At 45.5% G+C, this 25,580-nt stretch overlaps 1 long non-coding RNA gene across 1 annotated transcript; it reads right to left on the reverse strand.

Moving 5' to 3' along the window:
* Positions 1-8,140: 8,140 nt before the first annotated feature.
* On the reverse strand, positions 8,141-15,681 carry LOC131497722 (uncharacterized). Its single transcript, XR_009255107.1, has 3 exons — positions 15,539-15,681; positions 15,263-15,407; positions 8,141-8,460 (listed from the first exon to the last, which is right to left on the reverse strand). It is a non-coding gene; the product is annotated as an uncharacterized LOC131497722 (long non-coding RNA).
* Between the last annotated feature and the right edge of the window lie 9,899 nt (positions 15,682-25,580).

Genomic DNA, 25,580 nt, shown 5'->3' on the forward strand with positions numbered 1-25,580 from the left:
TTGCTGATGCTACATGCTATAAAATTAGGTTGCCCACAGCCTAAGTCACTAAATTTAAAAATAAGGATTTTATAAGGATATGTAGAGACTTTTTTCTATCGAAGTATAATTGACAGTAGACTCTTGTAGGCCGAGTCCTTCAAGGCAAGGGTTACGTCTTATCCTTTCTGCACACTAAACACGGGACCACGGGCACATAATTAGCGTTCAGTAGATGGTTACTGAATAAAGTTACTGAATAGTGGATCTTATCTGTCCAGCTATCGAGTAAATTCTGAGGTTTGCAGCAGTTAATTTTTCTGGAAACTAAATCCTCTGTGTTTACGTATAGTCAGCGTACCTTTTGCCTTTATACTTACTTTTCATAACCCTAAATTATATCTCAGATTTGTTTCTGGTTACATACTACATCTATAAAAAGAAAAATAATTGTTTTTTAAACTTAAATTCTCCATTTAGGAAGCGATTTCCTGCTGTGAACTTAATGTTTTACCAGGATAATGTGGACTAACAAATTATCTTTAATACTTGAAATTAGACATCTGTTTGCCTTTTGTCTCTTTAGGTTTCTTGTGAATATTTGGTGACTGTAACTATAGTGGAATCTATTCTGGATCATGTATAGAACTTTTTGGAACTCACGACCCTGAGGTCAAGAGTCACATGCTCTTCCAACTGAGCCAGCCAGGCACCTCTGCATCATGTTAGAACTTTAATATTTTATGTTTATTTTATTTTTTTCATGTATAGAACTTTAAAGCAGGGCGCTTGGGTGGCTCAGTTGGTTAGGCATCCAACTCTTGATTTCAGTTCAGGTCATGATCTCATGGTTCATAAGATTGGGCCCCATGTTGGGCTCTGCACTGACAGGGCTGAGCTTGCTTGGGATTCTTTGCCTGTCTGTCTGTCTCCCCCCCCCCCCCCTTCCTGTCTCTCTCTTTCTCTCAAAATAAACTTTAAAAAAAGAAAGGAAGGAAGGAAAGAAGAAAGAAAGAAAGAAAAAGAAAGAAAGAAAGAAAAAGAAAGAAAGAAAGAAAGAAAGAAAGAAAGAAAGAAAGAAAGAAAGAAAGAAAAGAAAGAAAGAAAGAGAAAGAAAGAAAAGGAAGGAAAGGAAGGAAGGAAAGAAAGAAAGAGAAAGAAAAGAAAAGAAAGAACGAACTTTAGGGGTGCCTGGGTGGCTCAGTCGGTTGGGTGTCCAACTTCAGCTCAGGTCATGATCTTGTGGTTCGTGAGTTCGAGCCCCACATCAGGCTCGCTGCTGTCAATGCAGAGCCTGTTCAGATCTTCTGTCTCTCTCTCTCCCTGCTCCTTCCCTCTTTGCGCTCTCTCAAAAATAAATCTTAAAAAAAAAAAAAAAGATGGACTTTTTGCCCCAACTCTTTAAAAAAACTTTTAATCCCAAAATAGTTATAAGAAAAAACAATGAATACCCATTTATTCTTGACCTTAGTTTACCTGATAACATTTTGCCACGTTTGTTTCACCACTCTGCATGTATTTTTTCTTTTTTTTTAAGTTTATTTCTTTATTTCTTTTTTTTTTTTAATTTTTTTTTTTCAACGTTTATTTATTTATTTTTGGGACAGAGAGAGACAGAGCATGAACGGGGGAGGGACAGAGAGAGAGGGAGACACAGAATCGGAAACAGGCTCCAGGCTCCGAGCCATCAGCCCAGAGCCCGACGCGGGGCTCGAACTCACAGACCGCGAGATCGTGACCTGGCTGAAGTCGGACGCTTAACCGACTGCGCCACCCAGGCGCCCCTATTTATTTATTTCAAGAAAGAGAGTCGGGAGGGGCAGAGAGAGAGATTTCCAAGCAGGCTCCACACTGTCAGCCCAAAACCTGACCCAGGGTTCAAACTCACAAACCATGAGATCACGACCTGACCTGAAACCGAGAGCTGGGTGCTTAACCAGCTGAGCCACCAGGAGCCCCTGTTTGTTTTCTTTCTTTAATGAATCATTTGAGAGATTTGCAAACATCCAGATTAATGCAATAATTCAGTTTAATCTCATAAATACATTAGTTTAGTCCTCTAAAACAAGAGCATTATTTTACATGACCATAATTAAATGATCAAGTTCAAGAAATTAATATTAATACAGTACTATTTGGAATGATTACAGTCCTTATTCAGATTTCCACAGTTGTCTCAGTAATGTCTCCTATAGCTGGACTTTTTCCTTATAAAATCCTTCCAAGGATCTTGCACTGCATTTAGTTTTCATGTTTCCTTAATTCCCTTAGAGAGTGCAATTTTGACGAATCTAGGCCAGTTATTTTGCACAACGGTTTGTCCCTCGGTTTGGATTTATCTTGTTTCACATGATTAGATTCAGAGTAAACATTTTTGACAGGAAAGCTACAGAGACGGCACAGCATCAGGAGGCATTGATGGGACTCGTCCCATCGTTGGTGATGTTAAATTGGATCACTTTGGTAGAGTTTACCAGATTGCCTCGCTGTACCAGACTGCCTCTATCTTTTCCCTTTCCCTCTTTTATTTCTTCTTTTTTGAGTGAGGGAGCAAAGGAGGGCCAAAGAGAGAATCCCAAGCAGTTTTCCTGACTGTCAGCGCAGAGCCTGACATGGGACTCGATCTCACAAACCATGAGATCATAACCTGAGCTCAAACCAAGTGTCACACGCTTAACCGAGCCACCCAGGTGCCCCTGTCTTTTTCCTTTGTAACCCCATTAGTAACCTGTGTGTATCTTTGAGACTGTGAATATCTTATTCTGGAATATTCTGCCCAACAATGGTTTTTTGGATCTATTGGTGATTTTTGCCTGAATCAGTTGTTACTTTGGTGGTTGTGATTGCAAAGCGGAAAATTGTTTTGGCATAAATTTCACTTTAAACCGAATGCTGTGCCAGTAGCCACCATTATCCTCTCTGCGGTCTACTTTCTAATCTATAGATGGATGGAGCTGTTTCACAGATTTGAATAGTTATTATCACATTGAGTGTACCATGTATGGTCTGTTTTCCTTCACTTAATATCTTCATCAAAAGCTATTTTTACCTAGTTACTGTGTTTTGATTCTTAAAAGTTTCAGAGTCAGAAAACTGTACAACTGAAAAGGCTTACCAGTGATTTATTCCTAAATGTTAAGTGTCTCACGCAGTTCCCACAGCTTTGTACTTTGCATAACTAAAGTGTAACTTTGGATTATACCATCCCACTTCCATTATACTTACGGGATACTTAAGAGAATACCCAAATCAGTGGAATATTTGGAATGCTTCTGTTTGCTACAAATCTCTTAAGGAAACAAGATTAAATTCTGGATAACTTTTTTGAAGAGTAATCATTTTTTTTAAATTTTTTTTTTTTTTGTCAACATTTTTTATTTATTTTTGGGACAGAGAGAGACAGAGCATGAACGGGGGAGGGGCAGAGAGAGAGGGAGACACAGAATCGGAAACAGGCTCCAGGCTCCGAGCCATCAGCCCAGAGCCCGACGCGGGGCTCGAACTCACGGACCGCGAGATCGTGACCTGGCTGAAGTCGGACGCTTAACCGACTGCGCCACCCAGGTGCCCCTGAAGTGGTTTTAAACAAATGTCTGTCGGGGGCCTGGGTGGCTCAGTCAGTTAGGCGTCCACCTCTTGATTTCAGCTCGGGGCATGATCTCCTGGTTCATAGGATTGAGCTTTTAATACATTTCAGATCCCAGTTGCTATGCTATTCTACGCTTATTTTCAGACTTAGAATAGAAGAGTTTTATTGTTTTAATTGTATTTTAACTGGTAAGACAAATGTACAGGTGTGTATTTGCCCCTGAAGCTTATAATGTATAAATTAGTATATATTAGATTATGTGATACTTAGTGTGTGCCAGCCATTGTCCTAAATGCATCCCCCAAGTTAATTAATTTAACACTCTGCTTAACAGTCCCATGAAGTAGGATTTACTGTTGATGAAATTGAGGCACACACCAGTAAGAGACCCTTCCAAGTATATGTAGCAAGTAACTATCGGGATTTGAATCCAGGTTGCTTTAGCTATCGGTTTTTGCTCCTAACCCCCTACGCTGTGCTGCCTCTTCACCACTGCTATACTTAGGCTACCTGGCTGGTTATATCTATAATTTGGTGTTTGATCTTAGGAATATAACTGAATTACCATTTAGTTTTATGTAGGAAAAATTATACGTAAGACCTGCTTCACGGTAGTGTTTCTTGGGATGTAGTTTACAGGAACGCCTTGTGACAAGAAACGGGTGCCATCTATATAGTGCTCAAAAGATTATCTGATAGATTCTAAATATCTATAGCATGCATGCACACATTAGCAGAAAGCATTATGACTCCCAAGACCTAGTAAATTTTCTCATCAAACACTGAATACCTTGGGCGGTCACCATCAAGAAAGACACGGAATCAAAATGGAGATAGTTTACGTCCGGAAGAGATAAAAGTATACTTGTCTAAGGATGGAAGAGTGATTTGAGTTAGAAAAAATGAATTAGAAGAAATTAGAAAAAAAGGAAAAAAATTTTCCTTATTCAAAGTGAGGACAATAACCTCTGCCTTCCGAGATCGTTGCAGAAATGAAATGAAACCACCCAGCCTGAAAGAAGCATACCATGCCTAGCCTGGGATTTGGACAGCGCTCCGAGTCCACGTGTAATTTTAAGCTTAGTGGCTGCGTTGCTGTGCGTGAAACGGTGGGATGGGTTGGGTCAGTATGGCCAGAAGAGCAAGGCCCAGGAAGGTTACAGAGGCTCACGCCCAGATGCGGGCAGTACGGGTAGTGCCAGGATTCTGTTCAGAGGTTTCAATTTGACCAAGAGAGGCGCCTGGATGACTCAGCCGGTTAAGCGTCCGACTTCGGCTCAGGTCATGATCTCGCGGTCCGTGGGTTCGAGCCCCGCCTCGGGCTCTGTGCTGCCCGCTCGGAGCCTGGAGCCTGCTTCGGATTCTATGTCTCCCTCTCTCTCTCCCCTCCCCTGCTCGCACTCTTGTCTCTCTCTCAAAAATAAATAAACATTATAAATAAGTAAATAAATTTGACCAGCAGAATCAGCAGCTAGATGAGGGCATTGTGACATCTGGTACAGGTAGTTTTGTATGGGGTCAGCGTGAAACAGGCCATGCCTAGGAACTCCTGCCAGGATATCCAGGAGCCTGTGACTTAAGTAACCTGCTTGTGGTGGCACAGAGTATGTAGGTGAGTAAAGCGCTGTCCCGTCCCCACCTCCAAGTATCTCCCAGGCCTACAGGGAAGCCCAGATGTATTGTCAGCAAAAAGGTTAGAAAATGTCAAGTGTCCTAAACGCTGGGGGAGTTTTGAGGAGGGTGAAGGTTGCTCCCAGTTAGGGAATCATGGAAGGCTTTGTGGAGGAGGTGGCATTTGAAGTTTGTCTTATAAAATGGTAAAGACTGGAAATACAGCAGTGAAAGGGAAGCATACTTCCAAAGGAAGGGAACAGCATAAACGACGTCAAAACCGAGATCCCAGGGTGCCTGGCTGGCTCAGTCAGCGGAGCGTGGGACTCTTGATGTAGGGGTCCTGAGTGCAAGACCCATCTTAGGTATGTGTAGACATTACTTAAAGATATAGCCTTTAACAAACAAACAACAAAAATGCAAGATCATGATGTGTCCCAGGGCAGCGAGTATGGCAGGACCTGGAGATCAGTTCAGACTATGGATAAGTTCCTACCTACAGGCTTGGGGTCATGAAGGGCAGATTGTACCAAAGAAGGGCACTTTGAGGCACTGCCCCTCAGATCGTTGGGATAAAATGGCATTTGAGAATATTTCTTTATCAACCTACTGTTCGGGGGGGCCTTATTTACTTCCAGTTGAGGGGATCTGCAGCGTGTGGCAAGGCTCCCAAGTGACTAAGTGCCATGAGGGTTACGATGGGGGAGTTTGAATGGCACGGTGAGTAATCTGGATTATCGCAAGCATAATCCGGTTCATGTTGCAGAACTATTGGTTGTGAAGGGAGAATCTCCATGGAGAAGAGAAGTCTCAATCATCAGACCGCTGCCCCCCTATAGGGGGGGGAAAGGGGGTGGAAAGGGGATGGTACTGAGGGCTGTTTACTAGCCTTCTGGGATGGGATGCTGCTCATGAGTCCTGAGGTTAAAGGATAAGAATCAGAAACTGTGTTTTGGATATAAAACAAGGAAAGGAAATCCAGAGCCACCTGCAGTCAGAGTGTAGGGAAGAGGGATGTAGACCAGATTAAGTTGGCTGATGAAATGTTTGGGCTTTTTATGAACAGATGTGACAAGGTGGGCAATCAAGCATGCATTACAGTTTAGGTGTAAATGTAAATTTGGTATAGCCTCATCAGAAGAAAATTTTGACAGTATCTCCTGAAAGTGAAAATCGGGTATCTTTTGACTCCTCTCTCACCGGAATTTATTCTACAGATGTAGGGCACCTGTGCCCACAGAAGCATGTAGAAGGATATTCATTCCTGCCCTTTTTGCAATAGGAAACATTTGGAAATAACTTACATGTCCAAGAGAATACTAGCTAAATAAATAAATACGGTACGTCTGTGCAATGGTTGGACACAGCGAGTGGCGTTAAAAAGGGGCACAGGTCAGCATGTATTGATGTGGACCAGTCTCCAGAATATAATAGGTGAAAACAGAGAACAAGGTGCAGTGCTATGGTTAGTATAAATAATGGGATATGTTTACATTTAGAATATTTATAGGAGGACGCAAAAGAAGTTAGGAACAGTGGGGGGGCCTGGGTGACTCCGTCAGTTGTGTTCAACTCTTGGTTTTAAGTCAGTGGTTCCTGAACCACTTTATCTTGTAATAGATAAAAGCATGGCTTTTTAAAAAAAAAAAAATGTGGCAAAATACACATACCATAAAACTTACCATCTTAACCATTTTTAAGTGTGCAGTTCAGTGTTGTTAAGTACGTTCACACCGTGGTGCAACCAATCTCCTGAACTTTTTCATCTTGCAAAACTGAAACTCTGTGCCCATTAAACAACTCCCCTTTCCCCACTTCCCCAGTGCCTGGCAATCACCGTTCTACTTTCTGTCCTTGAGTCTGACTGTTCTAGATGCCTCGCATCAGTGAAATAGGATCTTTGGCTTTTTGTGACTGGTTTACTTCCCTTAGCATAATATCTTTAAGGTTCATCCACGTCGTAGCCTGTGTCAGAATGCCCTTTCTGAAGGTCAAATAATATTCCATCGCACGTACATACATTTTTTGTTTATCCATTCTGTTGGTGTCGTACTTGTGTTTCCATGTTTGGCTGTTGCAAGTAATGCTGCCGTTGTAGGGGAGGAGCAAATGAACTTTTCCCTCTACCCTCTGAGGTTCTCTGGCTGGCGCCCTGCACAGTGGACTGACACAAAACAGATTAATAGGAGGAGAATGGTTTCTTCATGAGCGTATGTGCACCGGAGAACTCAAAGGGGCGATTAGGACTTGGGCTTGTAGTGCATCGAACAAAAGAACAATGAATCTGATAGAGAAGTGACAAGACAAAGCACCAGGACTATGTGCTTCTACGGGCAGCAAACTGTGGGAAGGTAAATATTTGGAGAGAGTGAGGATAAAGGTTACCTAATAGGGTTTGTTACGTGGAGTCCTCTGGTGCTATTTCTGAGCTAGAGTCTAGGGGTGTCTCTGATGATCAAGAATTGTCCTGCCCTCTCCTGTCCTGTAAGGGGGGGGGGGGCAGTTTTTCCTGTGTCCCTTTTTTTTTTCCAATTCCTTTCAGCTCAAAATAATTTTTTTTTTTAAGTTTTTTTATTTATTTTGAGAGAGAGAGAATCCCAAGCAGGCCCCACACTTGATCCCACGGACCATGAGATCATGCCCTGAGCTGAAGTCAAGAGTCAAACGCTTCACCAACTGAGCCACCCAGGCACCCCTCAAAATAATTCTTCTATCAGGGGCGCCTGGCTGGCTCAGTCGATGGAGCGTATGACTCTCAAGCGTGTGAACTTGGGGTTGTGAGTTCAAGCCCCACGTTGGGTGTAGAGCTTACTCAAATCAACAACAACAAATAATTCTTAATGCGTATTTCATGGTGCGTGTTCTGAACCCCTTCGCTATGGACGCGGATGTGCAAATATTTCTCCAAGACCCTGCTTTCAACTCTTCCGATGTATGCCCCGAAGTGGAATTACTAGATCATCCGGTAATTCTATTTTTAATACTTTGAGAAACTGCCACACTGTCGCATTCCTACCAGCGGGACACCGGGGCGCCAACTTCTCTGCGTCCTTGCCAACACTTGGTGTTTTCTGGGTGTGGTTTTGGTTGTTAACAGTCGCCGTTCTAACAGGTATGAGGTGGTAACTCATCGTGGTTTTGATTTGAAAGGCACTGCTTTTTTAGTTCCGACTCCCGGTCGCACGCTCTCTCCACCGGGTTACTACAGAAGACTCCAGACAGCCTCCTGCTTCCACCCTGGCTCGCTGCAGTCCGTTCTCAGTGTAACAGATGGAGCGATCCTGTTAAAAAAATCAGAAGAGGAAGACAAATCACGTGAGTGTCTTTCAAACCTGCGTCCCTGTGTCTCTCCTCACTGTAGTCCTCCCGACCTCATCTGCGACTCTCCTGCTCTGTCTTGCTCCTGCAATTCTGTACCTTATTCTTTCTTCCTGAATCTTTTTCTCCCCCCCCACCCTTGGGGTTTGTCCTCAAATGGCACCTCAGCGAAGCCTCCCGTTCTGGGCCCACAATGCCGCTCTCAGTGTCTTTTCCCTCATTCATTTCCACCCAGAAAACTGTTAACTATCCAACATCCCCTATATTTTACTTCCCTATTAAAAGTTTTTTTTTTATGTTTATTTTTGAGAGAGAGACAGAGCGTGGAGGGGAGGAGAGGGGCAGAGAGAGAAGGAGACACAGAATCTGAAGCAGGCTTCAGACTCTGAGCTGACGCGGGGCTTGAACTCACAAACCGTGAGATCATGACCTGAGCCAAAGTCGGCAGCTTAACCGACTGAGCCACCTGGTTCCCCGCCCCCCCCCCCCTTATATTTTACTTCTTAATCTGTTGGGAGTTTTTTTCGTCCGTTTGGGCTTCATGGAGACAGAATCTCTGTCTTGTTCTCTGCTTTAACTGCAAGCATTAGGTCAGTGCCTAGTGCACGGAGGCATTTTCTTTGCCGAGCGAGTGAGGAGAGCAGCCAGGGCCTCGAGATAAAGAAACGAAGCCCTCTGCCCTGACGTTGCTCAGTTGACCAGGCAGCTCTAGAGCCAGGGATCTGATTGGTAAGCATCCTCGCCAGCGCGTGCCCCTTGCTCGCAAAAGGATCATTTCAGCAAAGGGAGAAGCGTTCTTTTTGATTGGAGAGGTCAAGGGCACTTCCTCCTGCGCCGCTCTCTCCCCTTATTTGCCTGAGTTCCTGCACCTGGGTTTTATAGTGATTGAAGTAAACAGATTTGGGCAAGACCAGGAAGACAATTGTTGGAAGCCTATCTACATCTTCCCTTCCTTCCCAGTGCCGCCCACCCAGAGGCTGGGGTGGGGCCCCGTCACTGCTGTTTGAGCGAAAGTGGACTCCCTTGTGAGGTGTTTGGTTACAGGACTTCTCCCAGAGGCTTTGTGTCCACAATTGGGATGGCCGCTCATACAGGAGCCTGGATTGTCCAGGAAGAGTCAAATCACTCGAAAACATGACGGCGTAGAAGCACTTTATGAATACAGTTGACCGACCCTTGAACAACACAGGGGTTGGGATGCCGACCACCTTGCAGTTGAAAATCCATGTATAGCTTTTGACTCCCCCAAAACTCCAGTAATAGCCCGCTCTTGACCGGAAGGCTTACTGGTAACATAAATAGCCAATTAACATCTTCTGTGTGTTGTATATGTATTATACACTGTATTCTTACAATAGGTGAGCTAGAGAAAAAAATGTAACTATGGGGCACCTGGGCGGCTCAGTCGACTGAGCGTCCCAACTCTTGGTTTTGACTCAGGTCATGGTCTTGTGGTTCATGGGTTCGAGCCCCACGTCAAACCAGCACGGAGCCTGCGTGGGATTCTTTCTCTCTCCCTCTCTCTCTGCCCCTCCACCGTTCGTGTGCTCTCTCTCTCTCAAAATAAAATTTGGGGCGCCTGGGTGGCTCAGTCGGTTGAGCGACCAACTTCGGCTCAGGGCACGATCTCACGGTTTGTGAGTTCGAGCCTTGCGTCGGGCTCTGTGCTGACAGAACCTGGAGCCTGCTTCTGATTCTGTGTCTCCCTCTGTCTCTGTCCCTCCCCTGCTCATGCTCTGTCTCTGTCTCAGAAATAAATAAATACAAAAAAAAATTTTTTTTAAATAAAAAAATAAAATTTTAAAATAAGTAAATACAAATAAATAAATTCTGTTAAAAATAAAATGTTTTAAAAAATCATGAGGGAAATACACTTACAGCACCACACTGTATTTATCGGGGAAATAACCCTGCCCTGGACTCCATGGGGACTTGATGCCACACGTCCCTTGCCCCACCATCCGTCACCAAGTCCTGTCGACCTTACCCAGAAAATATTTCAAAAGCGCCTCCTCGGCATTTCTACTGCAGCCACCCTCCCATGCCTCCATCGTCTCTCACCTGCCTACTTTCCCCCCGGCTTCTCTCCTGTCCTTCCTCTCCATAGCAGTAAATGGGACCCTGAAACATATCAGACTGGTCCACACATGCCCTCTAAGAAGCCTGTACTGGGCTGGCTCAGTCAGTAGAGCATGCACCTCTTGGTACTGAGTTCGAGCCCCATGTTGGGTACAGAGATTGCTTAAAACAAATAAAAGTAAGGGGCGTCCGGGTGGCTCAGTCAGTTAAGCGTCAGCCTCCGGCCTAGGTCACAATCTCATGGTTCATGAGGTCAAGCCCGGTGTCGGGCTTTCTGCTGTCAGCACAGAGCCTGCTACAGATCCTCTGTCTCCCTCTCTCTCTGCCCCTCCCTCTGTCTCTCAAAAATAAATAAACATTTAAAAAATTGCTTATTATAGTCCACCAAGCCTTGCGTGATCTGGCCCCTGGCTACCTGTCCCGTACTCTGAGCCTCACCTGGGGCCAGCCCACCTCCAGTCCTTGTTCAGGCTATTCCCTCTGCCCCCAAATTTACCCGGTGGCTCAGTCGGTTAAGCATCTGACTCTTGATTTTGGCTCAGGTCCTGATCTCACAGTGCATGAGAGTGAGCCGCGAGTCGGGGTTCTCTCTCTCTCTCCCCCTTGGGAGGGAGATTCTTGGGATTCTCGCTCTCCCTTCTCTCTCTGCCCCTCCCCCAATAAAACAAAAATAAATAAGTAAATAAAACATAATATGAAAATCTTGAATGTTATGCAAAGAGACAAGATATTCTTACAGAGATAACCTAATTGACCGACCGGAAGTATTTCATCCAAGAAGCTGTGCCTTGTTACTAGGAGAGCACCTGGGTCTGGGCCGAGCAAGCTCCTTTCCGACCTCCTGACCTTATTTTTGGATAGTGCTTTAGTTCATCACGCGACCTTCCACGCATTAGCTCATCTTTTCTTTGAATTAACTTCTCCAGGTGGGTATTTCTATTATTTCCACTTCGCAACTATGGAAACCGAGGCTCCGAGGGGCCAAATGACTTGCCTAGAATCGCAGCGCCAGAGCCAAATGCGCTCATCGGCTTCACTTCGAGCACTTTGCTTGGCCTCACCCAGCTCCCGCTCCCGTTCCTTGCGTCCCCTCCAGGCCTTTCCCGTCCAGCGGGGGAGTTGCAAGGAGGATAAACAATGCATAGCAAATGCCAGGCTGTGGTCCGGAGCCTTCCATCAAGGCCTGTTAGTGTTGTAATTTTTCCACTCAATGTCAAGCTGACGCTGCCCCCCCCCCCCACTCCCCACCCTCCACCCCCCGCCCCGCCAAGGTGGCCTGGAGGGAACTGAGGGCCTCTTTGCTCTACCTGAAAGGGGCGACACCCTGGCTGGGAGCTGAGGGCTGGGAAAGCCACCAGCCTGGGTCCTTCCAGCCTCTCCCTACATGCTCTTCATACCACACACGTGCTCACACACACCACGCTCAGCGCAATGGAATTTCCAACCCGGACAGGGAGGCAGGAATGTATATTGAGACCCACAATAGCCAGAAAAATAATTCAGCCTGGCTCCGTTCCCAGGGCAGGCGCCCCTCGCGTCATCCAGACCACAGTCCACACCCAGTCCCTTCTGACCAACCGCCAGGCCCAGCTGCTCTGCTCTCGGCCCGGAAACACCCTCTCGGGGCAGGGTGTACCCTGGGAAGACTCAAAGGGCAAGGGGTGAAAGGGCCCAGAGAAGACAGGAGGGAGAGAAGGCCCTCTCTCCCTCCCCTCCCCCACCCAGGCTCATCCCTGGGACCACAGGGCTTCAGCCAAGGCCCGTTAGCGGCAGGAGCTCCGCTCGTTCTCCTCCCGCAGTGGGTAATGGGAAATTAAAGCAATTATGGAGATAAAAGCAGCCCCTTAAACTCTTCCTTACATTGTAGGTAAAGGAGGATTGTCTCTCTTTAGTTTGTGCAGCCATAGCAACCAGGTATCTTTAAACTTTCATGTTTCTGGAAGCCTTGAGCCCCGTAATAAAGAGCAGCTAATCTCTATGTACTTTCATGCTCTTATCCACGCAGAACACTCTCTGCCCTGTGCCCTGGGTATTCGCCCTTGCCATAGCTCTGTATGCTGTTCTTTCGTATACAATGTGCTCGGGGACTTTATTTTTCCTTTTAGAAACCGCGAATGAAAGGAGTAGCTCTATAGGATTTCCATGGCTTAAAAACTGGTTTATACAATTTAAAAATTATCTTAAGCAGGGACGCCTGTGTACTACAAGGTAATGTATCTTTTTGTTGATGACCACCTTGTGAATGAATCCATGTTTGACTACAAAAGGGAGGTAGAAAGCATGGATGATTGTCTTCTCTTAATTGATACAGTTTTTCTTTAAGACCAACATGTGATCTCAGGATAATTCTAATTATTTAGAGGCTTTTAAAAGATCATTTAGGTTTTCGACTACAAGATAAATTGCAAGAGTATAATAAAGAGCGGGAAAGTCTCATCTAAAGAGACTTAAAAGACATCAGTTAGTTGCAATACGGGAACTTTATTTGGATCCCAGTTTAAACAAACCTAAAAAAACGTATGATAAATACAAAGAGAAGGTGGATTTCTGATTAGATATTTGACGATAAGAGGAATTATTTTTATTTTGTTTTAGCTGTTTTATATTTTTCGAAAGGAAGCCCCTCTCTTTCAGAGATATATACTAAAATATTTATGTAAGAGATATGCTTTCTAATATTTGCTTCAAAAAAATATGGGGAGGGAGAAAAGGAGGGGGTTAGATGAAAGGTGCTTAGCCATGAATTTGATGATTGTTGAATCTACATATGAGTTCATGGGATTCATTATACTAGTCTCTCTACATTTGTATACATCCGAAATTAATTTTCATAATGATTTAAAGAAATTGAATACACTCATACACGCACATATTCCATCAATATGAACATACTTCCTACTTGCATTTGTTTTTTTAAGTAGACCCTTTGCCCAACGTGGGGTGTGAACTCATGACCTGGAGATCAAGAGTTGCATGCCCTACCAATCGAGCCAGCCGGTGCCCCAAAATACTTTCTAAATATAGGGTGTTTCTAGCTCATTCTAGTCTACTTGGAAAGTGTGTTGAAATGGCCAGTTGGCCCTGTCCATAGGAGAGGATTGGAGCTATGGTCAAATCTTGGTTCAAAGGCAAGTCTTAAAAACTACTTAACTTGTATTCTTAAGTTCACTACTCGGTCACATCTGAAGACCTCATTTTTATGAGTGTATAAAAGTTCACTATGAATAGTATTCAATTTCATCTCTCTCTCCCCCTTACATTCACAGTATCTCTTTGGGGAATGGGGACTCTAAAAATTCTCTGAAGAAGCTAATAGGATGAGTCAAATGACTTGTCCACAGTAACCCAACTCCAGGGGAGCACTGAGCCTGGCTGCTTCCATGGGGGTCCACCCGGTGAGAGGGGACTCAGAACAGAATAAATACAAAATAAATTCATAGAAGAATGTATCTGTAGGAACTGGACCCAGGTCGTATCCCAGGGAACATGTGTTAACAGAAAGACACTATGGGATCCCCTAGCCTTTCTTTGCAAACCCCAGTTCTTAATCTCCATGAAACTTCAGGCAAGTCACACCCTGAGACCCAGTTTCCACATCCAGCAAGTGGGATAACAAGACTTGCTTTACAGGTTGCTTTGAAGCCATCTAGTGAATGAGTGCCCGGGGCACTGTCGGCTCTATGTGAGTGCCAGCTGTCACCATGAAGGTAATTAGGTATTTGGAATTTAGACCACAGCCAATGTTTTATTTGTTTATTTTTATTAAAACATTCTTTAATGTTTATTTATTTTTGAGAGAGAGAGAGAGAGGGCGCAACGGGGAGGAGCAGAGAAAGGGGGAGACACAGAATCCGAAGCAGGCTCCAGGCTCTGAGCTGTCAGCACAGAGCCTGACGTGGGGCTCGAACTCACAGACCCACAGACCGTGAGATTGTGACCTGAGCTGAAGTCAGACGCTCAACTGACTGAGCCGCCCAGATGCCCCCAGAGCCAATGTTTTAAACAATAGTTTTGATCCCAGGCTGTTTCTCATTCAGCACATATTAAATGAGTGCCTGCTTGTGCCAGGCATAGTTCTGGGGTCAGAGGATACAGCACTGAACAAGATAGATGTGGCTCCCAGTGGGACGCCTGGGTGTCTCAGTTGGTTAAGCGTCCGGCTCTTGGTTTCAGCTCAAGTCGTGATCTCATGGTTTGTGAGTTCGAACCCTGCCATCGGACTCCGTGGTGACGGTGCAGGGCCTGCTTGGGATTCTCTCTCTCTCTGCCCCTCTCCTCTCTCTCTGTCTCTAAATAAATAAACTTAAACAATTTTTCTTTAGTTTTTAATATTTATTTATTTTTGAGAGAAAGAGAGAGAGAGACAGAGTGTGAGCTGGGGAGGGGCAGAGAGAGAAGGAGACACAGAATCTGAAGCAGGTCCAGGCTCTGAGCTGTCCGCACAGCTAACAGTTTGCGGGGCTCAAACTTAGAAACTGTGAGATCATGACCTGAGCCAAAGTTGGACATTTAACCGACTGAGCCACCCAGGTGCCCCTAAATGAATAAACTTTAAAAAAGAAAAGAAAAGAAGAAAGATGTGGATCCTGGCTCACGCAGAGCTTACAGACCACAGGTCAGCCCACAGAAGCTTGCATGACACAAGAACACCTGAAATAGAGTATTGATAGTGTCTAGAACTGTTACCTCAGTTCTCCCTTGTCTTCATAGTCGTCTGAGAGAACGCAGGCCCCATTCCTACTTCAGTGAGCATCTCCCACCTCACCCCGCACAGCTGGGGCTGCCTCTTGGCTCCTGGGATGGTGAGATGGCCGGTTGCTCCATGGAGGACCTAGGACAAGTAGAGGGTGTCAGGATCCGGGCAAAAGAAGTTGGATGAGAGTAGGACCACATTAAGCAGATTGATGGAGGCCCCTGGGTCAGATATTTGGAAGGGACGTGGTCTGGGGAAGAATCCTCCACCTTGAAAACGGGCTCATTCCCATGTGGCTAGTGGGCAGGTTCAGAGGTAAAATCCAAGATAGTCAGTTTTCAAGGGATTAGAGAGAGCAGTGGTCCCTTGAACCATTGTCCTTGGAACGTCCTTGGAGTTATTCTGGTTCTATTTCTTGTCATTGGTGAGACGCAAAGTGTGATTGGCGGCATCATCAATGGGTATCAGCTCTGTCACAGAGGTGTCCTAGGTGCTGGGATGCCCAACCCCATGCCACAGCTCTCTCTGAATCCTGCTTCTCCCCAGGTCCTCCCAGGTGGTCCTGGAGCTCCCAGGGATGTTCCACATAGGGTTTTCTTTCATGGCCACACAGGACAACCTTACTGAGCTGCTGGTGGGAGAGGATCAAATGGTCCCAAAGTGTTCTGCGTGGAGGACGCCCCCAGTGGGCATTCACCCCCAGACCCGTAGGCTGGAAGGAATCCCAGAACTCATGATAAGGAGTCTCTGAAAGGAATGAGTATTTTTTTTTAACTTTTTAAAAAATGTTTATTTATTTTTGAGACAGAGAGAGAGCATGAACGGGGGAGGGGTAGAGAGAGAGGGAGACACAGAATCCAAAGTGGGCTCCAGGCTCTGAGCTGTCAGCACAGATCCCGACACGGGGCTCGAACTCACAGACCATGAGATCATGACCTGAGCCAGAGTTGGATGCTTAACCAACTGAGCCACCCAGGCACCCCAAAAGAAGACACAACTTTTTTTTGAAGACACAATTTTTTTTTAAGTTAAAACAATTTTTTTTCTTTCTTTTTAAAAAAAAAATTTTTAAGGTTTATTTATTTTAAGAGAGACAGACAGCATGAATGGAGGGGCAGAGAGCGAGGTAAAGAGAGAATTCCAAGCAGGCTCCTCCCTGGCAGCACAGAGCCCAATGTGAGGCTTGAACTCATGAAACTGTGAGATCATGACCTGAGCCGAAGTCGGACGCTTAAACTGACTGAGCCACCCAGGTGCCCCCAGAATCTGCATTTTTAACAGGACTCTCAGAAGATAATGGACAGCATTCTTCAGGGAGGCCTGTGTGATTTAATGTTAGTTTATTCATTCATTCATTCATTCATTTATGAGAGAGAGAGAGAGAGAGAGAGAGAGAGAGAGAGCATCCCAAGCAGGCTCCACACCACCAGCACACAGCCTGACGTGGGACTCGAACTCACAAACCTCGCGATCATGACCAGAGCCAAAATCAAGAGTCGGACACTCAGCCAACTGAGCTACCCAGGTACCCCTTAGGTAGGCTCTACACCCCACGTGGGGCCTGAACTCACAACCCCAAGATCGAGAGTTGCATGTTGCATGCACCACTGACTGAGCCAGCCAGACTCCCCCTGACTACCTTATCTTAGTAGGGTTCGTCTGCCTTTTTCTTACCTTATGTTCTATCATTTCAACTTCTTCAATTCCTTTTTTTGCTATGTATGGCTTTTTACCCTTTGTTTTTTAAGTTTATTTAAGCAATCTCTACACCCAACATGGGGCTTGCATTCATGACCCCAAGATCAAGAGCCACGTGCTCTACTGGCTGAGCCAGCCAGGTGCCTCAACTATTTACCATTATTTATTTGCTTTATCAGGTAAGGGTAATATCAATACAAAAGGTATTCCTACTGCCTCACACAATGCCTGGTACCTCCTAAGAGCTCAATCAAATGAGCTAAACTCTTTTTTATTTTTTTTAAAGTTTATTTGGGGGTGCCTGGGTGGCTCAGTCGGTTCAACGACCGACTCTTGATTTGAGCTCAGGTCATGATCTCACAGTTCGTGGGTTTGAGCCCCGTGTGGGGCTCTGTGTAGCGATTGTGGAGCCTGCTTGAGATTCTCTCTCTCTCCCTCTCTCTCTGCCCTGGCCCGGCTTGCTCTCTCTCTCTGTCTCAAAAAAAATAAATAAATGAACATTAAAAATGTATTAAAGGTGTATTTATTTATTTTGTGAGAGAGAGAGAGAGAGAGAGAGAGAGAGAGCGCACAAGCAAGGGAGGGGCAGAGAGAAGGAAAGAGAATCCCAAGCAGGCTCCACACCCAGCCCGGAGCCCGACTTGAGGCTCCATCACACGACGGTGACATCCCAACCTAGGCCGAAATTCATAGTCAGGTGCTTAACCGACCGAGCCACCCAGGCTCCCCATATTAGCTAAATTCTTAATGAATGAATGAAGGAGGAATGGTAACTTGTTGCATCCACAGCCCCAGGGGTTCAAGAACCATTCTAATTATCTTCTTTAAATCAAATCAACTTAAATCCTACTTCAAGCGTTTGTTTCAACCGACTTCTAGGCAATTCCGTCTCAGTCGCGATTGGGTTTCCCTCCCCTTCCATAGCTACCAGGAGGTTTTGATGATGCCATAGATATGGGGGATGGTCAGTCCACCATGGTTTTTGTCCCAGTCCCTGAAGTCCCTTGAAGTCTTGCAGATCTCTGTTTCTGTGCCATGTCTGAAATCCAGGAATTCTCACTGTGGCCGGAGTGGGCGCCCCAGAGCCAAGGCTCTAGACTCCTGGGGACGCCAGTGGGCCATCTCCTCTGAGCACTTGCCATTTCTGTGAAGCATGCCAAAGTGTAAGCTTGGGGGCCCCTACCCTTGGGACTAAAAGTTCTCTCTCCTTCCCTCTGTCCCCCCCTTGCTGCCCTCGGAGTCGCTCCTCTCTCAGTCCTCCTCCTTTTTATTTTTTAATTTTTATTTAATGTTTACTTATTTATTTGTTGGGAGAGCGTCAGAGGGGAAGGGGCAGAGAGAGAGAATTACAATCAGGCTCTGTACTGTCAGTGCAGAGCCTGACGCGGGGCTCAAACTCCTGAAGTGTGAGATCATGACCTGAGCCGAAATCAAGAGTTGGAGGCCTACACTGGCTGAGCCACCCAGGTGCCGCCCCTCCTCCTCCTTTTAAAATTGGAATGGCTGCTCGCTTCTGTAGCTTTTGTAGCCTTCAACGCAGCCACGGGGGAGGGGCGGAGAGAGAGGGAGACCCAGAATCCGAAGCGGGCTCCAAGGTCTGAGCTGTCAGCACAGAGCCCGACGCGGGGCTCAAAATCACAAGCCAGGAGATCTTGACCTCAGCCGAAGTCTGACACTTAACCGACTGAGCCACCCAGGTGCCCCTCATTTTATTATTTTTTTAATTTTTTAAAAGTTTATTTATTGAGGGAGAGTGGGAGGAGGGGCAGAGAGAGAAGGAGAAAGAGAAAATCTCAAGCAGGCTCTGCACTGTCAGCGTGGAGCCCGATGCGGGGCTCGAACCCACGAACCCATGGGATCAAGACCTGAGCCAAAATCGAGAGTCAGACGCTCCACTGACTGAGCCACCCAGGCGCCCCTGGGATACTCATTCTGGCGCCACCACGAAGTCACCAACCTTGGGCACTTCACTCCTTTGTGCCTTCATCTTTCATCTTCAAAGTAAGTGAAATTATTCTCATTTCGCGCATGAAACTGCTGTGATAATCCAAGGTGATAACTTGCCAGCAGGTGCCTTATACATAGTGTCAGTTGCCATTACACATGCAAGGTTTTGTTTTTATTTATCTTAGTGACTCGTCGAATCACACTGCTTTCTTTTTTTTTTTTTTTCAGTTTCTTTTTTTTTTTTTTTTATTTGAAATTTATTGTCAAATTGGTTTCCATACAACACCCAGTGCTCATCCCAACAGGTGCCCTCTTCAATACCCACCACCCACCCTCCCCTCCCTCCCACCCCCCCATCAACCCTCAGTTTGTTTTCAGTTTTTAAGAGTCTTTTATGCTTTGGCTCCCTCCCTCTCTAACTTTTTTTTTTTCTTTCCCCTCCCCCATGGTCTTCTGCTAAGTTTCTCAGGATCCACATAAGAGTGAAAACATATGGTATCTGTCTTTATCTGTAGGACTTATTTCACTTAGCATAACACTCTCCAGTTCCATCCATATTGCTACAAAAGGCCATATTTTGTTCTTTTTCATTGCCATCTAGTATTCCATTGTGTCTATAAACCATAATTTCTTTATCCATTCATCAGTTGATGGACATTTAGGCTCTTTCCACAATTTGCTTATTGTTGAAAGTGCTGCTGTAAACATTGGGGTACAAGTGCCCCTATGGGTCCGCACTCCTGTATCCCTTGGGTAAATTCTTAGCAGTGCTATTGCTGGTATCAGCTTCAAAAAGGTCCTGTCATTTTAAACAAATATAAAGTAACTATGACAAATTTGGCTATTTACTCATCCTTTACTACCTCCTGTATGCAGATACCGTGATAGTCAAACATGGACTCTGTTCTTAATGAACTTTAACACATGGAGAAAATAATACATTTAGCAAATAAATGTATATTTTGATATTATGATATATGTTGCATATTATTCTATAAATAACCAAGCAGTATGCTGTGAAAAATAACAAAGAAACAAGCAAAGGGGAAGTCGTCTCTTACAGAGTTACATTAATGTGAGTCCTTAAGAAGGAGGAAGAGCCATCAAATGAAAAAAAAAAAAATGTGAGTGAGTTGAGAATTGGAATAAGCACACCAGAAACAGAACAGCACATACAAAATTAATGAAGTGGTGAAGTAGGGCGTATCTTCATGTTTTTAATAATTTTCACACTGCTTTCTTAACACGGCCAAGGACGTGTGTGCAAGACACTTCGCTGTAGGCAGCCACGTGACAAATGCGCAAGGCACGTCAGGAGCCAGGTCCTGAGTAGAAGGCATCGGCTGGTCTCAGTGCTTTGGTGTCTGGATGGGTGCTTGCGTCAGGAGACCCAAAGCAAAGAGGGGAAGGAGTTAGGCAGCAAAGACGGAACGGGGCTGTTGAAGTTTGGGGCCTGGGGACGTTGCCACCAGTCAGTAAGAGGATTACTGTTCTAGTGAGGAGGTCAAACCGAGGGACAGGTCTTGGCGTGGCAGAGGTCAGGATGTGGAGGCTCTGGGTAACAGGGTTATAGAATCTCGGGCCCAGAGAACTCGGTTCATCTGCCAAACTCGCTCATAGCTGGATCCCAGGGTTGGGAGTCCACGGGTCAGGTCCAGACAGAGAGACTCAGTGGTGGAGATCAAACTCCAGGCACAGAACGACTTCAGAGCATCAATTGTAGCAAGTCTTCTGCTTGTATTTTACCTGCACCGTCCCTCGGGTGTAGGGACGTCCCCGTGAAGACAGGGGCTGCGTCCCACAGCTGAGGAAACGCAGAGGTTCAGAGATGTGGTCACTCTGCCGAATGGCCGAGCCCGGGACCATCTGACTCCACGACCGGAAGAAATGGGCATCAGAGATGGGGGGAGAGGGCGAGCGAGGGGGGCAAAGGAAGAAGCTGCAAAACTCTCTCGATCTCATCCCTTTTTCTGAGGGGGGCTCATGGAGGAGAGCCCTTGCTCACACAGGGACAGGACGGACTTCCGCAAGAACACAAGAAACCACCTAGAACAAATCCCAACTCAGACAATCATCTTGGCACCTTTCCAGCAATGCTTCGGAAGTGAGGGGCAGGAAGATGCCAGTAAGCTGGAAATTTCTAGAAGCAAAGGCTATTTTGAAAGAGGGCTGGGTAACGAGATGGGGAAACACTTTGGACATGAACGTTAGGGAAAGCAGCGTGCGGGATTACTGTTTTGTATAGAAGGGCGTAGAGAAATACACAGGGAAGGTAATGGGTTGTTAGGTGCTGAGATAGGATATTTTCCTGCTTAGTTGGCGAAATTTGTATAATGTATTACATTTTGATAGTCATCATGAAAAAATAATCATGAAGCTTATGTGAAAATGTGGATAATGTTTATGAATCAGTTACGAGCCTGCTCTTTTAAGCAGAATGTATGATGGAACCAGGATGGATGTAATTAAGAGCACTGCACATAGTGATGTATGTGCAGTGCTTGGCACGTAGTACATGCTCAATAAATAAGTAGCAGGAGTGATGTGTAGCTATGGAAACAGTGCTAAGGTGCCGGGGTTGGGGATAAGGTTGTCTCTTTTTCCTTTTTTAACGTTTCAGTATTTTTAAACATTTAAATCCAAGTTACTTAACATAGAGTGTAATAAGGATTTCAGGAGCAGAATTTAGTGATTCATCACTTACATATAACACCCAGTGCTCATCCCAACAAGTGCCCGCCTGAATGCCCATCACTCATTTAGCCCATCCCCCCACCCAATATCCCTCCAGCAACCCTCAGTTTGTTCTCTGTATTTAAGACTCTCTTCTGGTTTGAGGTTTTTTCTTTGTCTGAAATTTGCTTTAATGTCACATTGGCTTCCAAAGCCCTGAAGAAACCACAAGGCCCTACTAAGGGCCAATTCGCTAGGATTCTTAATACATTAGAGTCTTAAACCAAGATTCTTAGCTGAACATATAAGCCAATGTAGGCCAAACGTGCTTTCTTTATACGCAAAGATGCTCCAGCACACCTTTCTAGAAGCAAGGGCATCCATGTTGAGAGGCACGCCTGGGCCTCCGGTTTCTCTCAGATATGCCCAATATCCAAGCAGAAGTTTCTGTAACACGCAGGGTCAGACGAGAGCCTGAAGCCACAGTCTTTCTTCTACATAGAGCTGATGGGGCCTCTGGGGATGGAGCCCAGGGTTCTGGACTTGTTTCTTAGACACTTCAGACTTGATTCTGGAAGAGACAGAAGATCTCAAGGGAGAGCGGGGCCTGCCCGGAATCGGTGGGGCCCCAGGCAGAGAGTAAGCACTGGCTGGGCTGTGTGGCCTATGTGGAGTCCCCACAATCCCTCAGCATTTCAGAGTCATCCCTGAGGTATCAGGAACCTGGTTCCAGGAAATCTGACACTCACCGTGGCTTCAGGCAAGCTGGGGTCAAAGGGCGGGGTGGGTGGAGTCAGTCAGTGTCCTGAGAGGGTCTGGCAAGGGTGGAGTCCCCAGCCTGGACTGCTGGTGTCTGACAGATAAGTCAGGGCTCACGGTTCACATCTCCAAGCAGTGGCAGCCCCAAGGGGGTGGCTTGGGGACATTTGAATCCCCACCGGTATCTCTATGAGTCCCCCAACACACCCCAAGTAAGCCTATGACTTTTCCCAGATAGGTTTCAAGACAAGCTAGCTTCCAGTTCCTTCCAATCCACTTGCTGTTCCCAAATTCCTGCTAAACGGACATGTCAGAGCATCTCTGGCTCCAGAGAAAGCTCTGGAAGAAATAAGTTCCCTGTTGGATTAAAACCTCCCGTTTGGGAAGTTACCTACTCTCTCTGAGCCTCAAATTTCTCATTGGTACATAGAAATAACATCACCTACATTTTTTAGGGTTGCTGAGAGAACTGAGTTAAAGAACTGTATTTCATCATGTCTAAGATTCTTGATTTTTTTTTCATATATTATGTCTGAAATCGGGATGTGTTTTACGATTGATGACATCTTATATGCAACACATATGTAAATAAAACCAACTCACTTGGTCACTCTCTCTCAAAACAAATAAATAAACTAAAAAAAAAAAAAATCTCCAGAAGAAAGAGAAACTATAAATATAACATAACACTAAAAAATGTCTTCTGGGGAGAGGAAAGATCTACCTAAGTTCAGTATTTCAGTGCAATCTATATAGGCCAGACAGCATTTCTCTACCCTTCCAGATGATTCTCCATCATTCTCTATCTGGCTTTCTAGCTAGAGGCTGACCTGTATGGATCTCATAAAGGACCTCTTGTGTCCCTGGCTCCTAGATGGGAAGAGCCCATCAAGACATCAGAGAAAGAAAAAAAGGAAGATCAGCTCCCTTCCTAAGGGGTCACCTTGCTCTGACTGTCCCTCCGCTTCCTGGTCCTTGCAAGGCAAACTTCCGTACACAACTCTCTTTCCAGTTTTGGGAATCTTTCTCTCCTCTTGTCCCTTCAGCCCAGGAGAAGTAACAGGCCGTTACCAGCCCCCGGAGCACTGGACTGTCCCTTGTGGTGTCCTCATGCAGGGCCTGCCCTGGAGTGCAGCGTCCATTTGTCAGACCCACCTTGCGTGATCATAATTTGGGTGTGCCGTTCTTTTCCTGCTGGAACCCGAGCCCTGTGTTTTTCTGCACCACACTGTTCTGGAACTATGAATGGGGTCACATGAGGCTTAACTGTATTATTTGGGTTCCCACTGACACCTGCTGATGAGGAAGGATGCCCGACCAACCTTCAAGTCTCACCTAGATAGGTCTGAACATCCCCAGAGGGTGTGCACACGTGTTCACCAACCAGCTGTTTCTTCCACCCTGGCTTCTTTCAGCGACACGTCCAGTGAAGAAGGTACAGGGTCGCATCTTGGCATTTTTCTGATACCCACAATCAGGCCGACGTCACATAGGCACTGTCATTTTTACCAAAGGCTTCACCACTGCCTTTCTTGAGCACAGCCACTTTCATGGTATATCGGTCAGGATTCTACCAGAGAAATAGAGCCAAGGTGGATGGATAGATGGATGGATGGATGGATGGATGGATAGACAGATTTTTTTTTTAGTTTGTTTAATGTTTTTAGTTTATTTTTGAGAGAGAAAGACAGAGCGAGAGCTGGGGAGGGGCAGAGAGAGAGGGAGCCACAGGATCCAAAACAGGCTCCAGGCTCTGAGCTGTCAGCATAGAGCCTGACGTGGGTCTTGAACTCAAGAACCGTGAGATCATGACCTGGGCCGAAGTCAGATGCTCAACCGACTGAGCCACCCGGGCAGCCCCAGATTTAAAAAGATTTATTCTAAGGGCCCCTGACTGGCTCAGTTGAAAGAGCATGTGACTCTTGATCTCAGGGTTGTGGGTTCAAGTCCCAAGGTGAGTGTGGAGATTACTTAAAAAAAAAAAAAAAAAAAAAAGATGTATTGTAAGGAATTGTGATTGTGGGGACTGGCAAGTCTGAAATTTGTAGGGCAGGGCAGGCGGGGAAACTCTTGAGCAAGAAATTCTTGGGCTGATGTTACAACCTACAAATTTCTTCCTGAGAGAAATCTCGGTTCTGTTCTTAAGGCCTTTCAATAGATTGAATAACACCTACCCAGATTATCAAGGATAATCTCCTTTACTTAAACCAATTGACTGTAGATATTAATCACATCTACAAGATGCCTTCACAGCAACACTTTGATTACTATTTGATTGAATAACCAGATATTTTAACAGCCACGTTGACCCATTGAACAGATCATCATGCATGAGTGCCAACCATATTGATGAGCAGGAGGCCAAAGCTGTGTTGTAGTTTCTGGCAGACCCAGGGCTCTGTCTTCCATACATGTCCACGTAGAAGTGGAGAGCAAGGCCACTCTCCCTACTTTACCAACATACTGTGTCACATGGACAAAGTAAAAGGGGCCGTCATTCCTTCCAGTCCTGTATAGACTTTGTACTGGAAACAGCTCTTCCAGATTTAGTTTATATATATTGCCTAGGGACTGAGACAGCTCAGTCCAGTTGGCTAGGTTGGAGACTAGACAAGCATGAGCGACAAACACCCCCTCTACATTGTCACCTGAGGTTTATTCTTGAGGCCAGGTCTGTCTGCCTGGGTGCTGCTGCTTTCTCTTAGGATTCATTCTTCCCCAGGAGATAACTCGCTTACAGGCAGCCAGGCTCCTGGCAGGGCTTGCCCCCACCCGGGGGCATGCTCACATTCCAAGACCCGAAGGAGCACAGGCACCCCTCGCAGGCACCCCTCGGAGCCTCAGTAAGTCCACCACAAAGGGGAAGGGGAGCCGAAAAGGAACTCCCAATGAACATATCTCAAAAAAGGAAAGACTTGTAAAAAAGCATTAACCAGAGTATTTTTAATCAGAAAAGAAATAATAATGATGACAAGAGAGGCTATGCAACAGTCCAGAAAGAATTTCATCCCAAAATGGCAAACGCTGAAGAGGACCAGGTGAATGCATTCTTTCTCGTCCTTCCTGGTTTAAGAGGCTAAGGAGTGCTGCTCCTACCCAGAATCCTCACTTAATTGACAAGCAGTACAATCATTAAAGACAGGTGTAATTGTATAATTAAGAACTTTTGAAAAAAAAAAAAAAGAACTCGTGCATACACACACACACACACATCACATTTTCACATATATAGTT

This window comes from Neofelis nebulosa, chromosome 16 (genome assembly GCF_028018385.1).
Source record: "Neofelis nebulosa isolate mNeoNeb1 chromosome 16, mNeoNeb1.pri, whole genome shotgun sequence".
In the NCBI taxonomy this organism is placed as follows: Eukaryota; Metazoa; Chordata; class Mammalia; order Carnivora; family Felidae; genus Neofelis; species Neofelis nebulosa.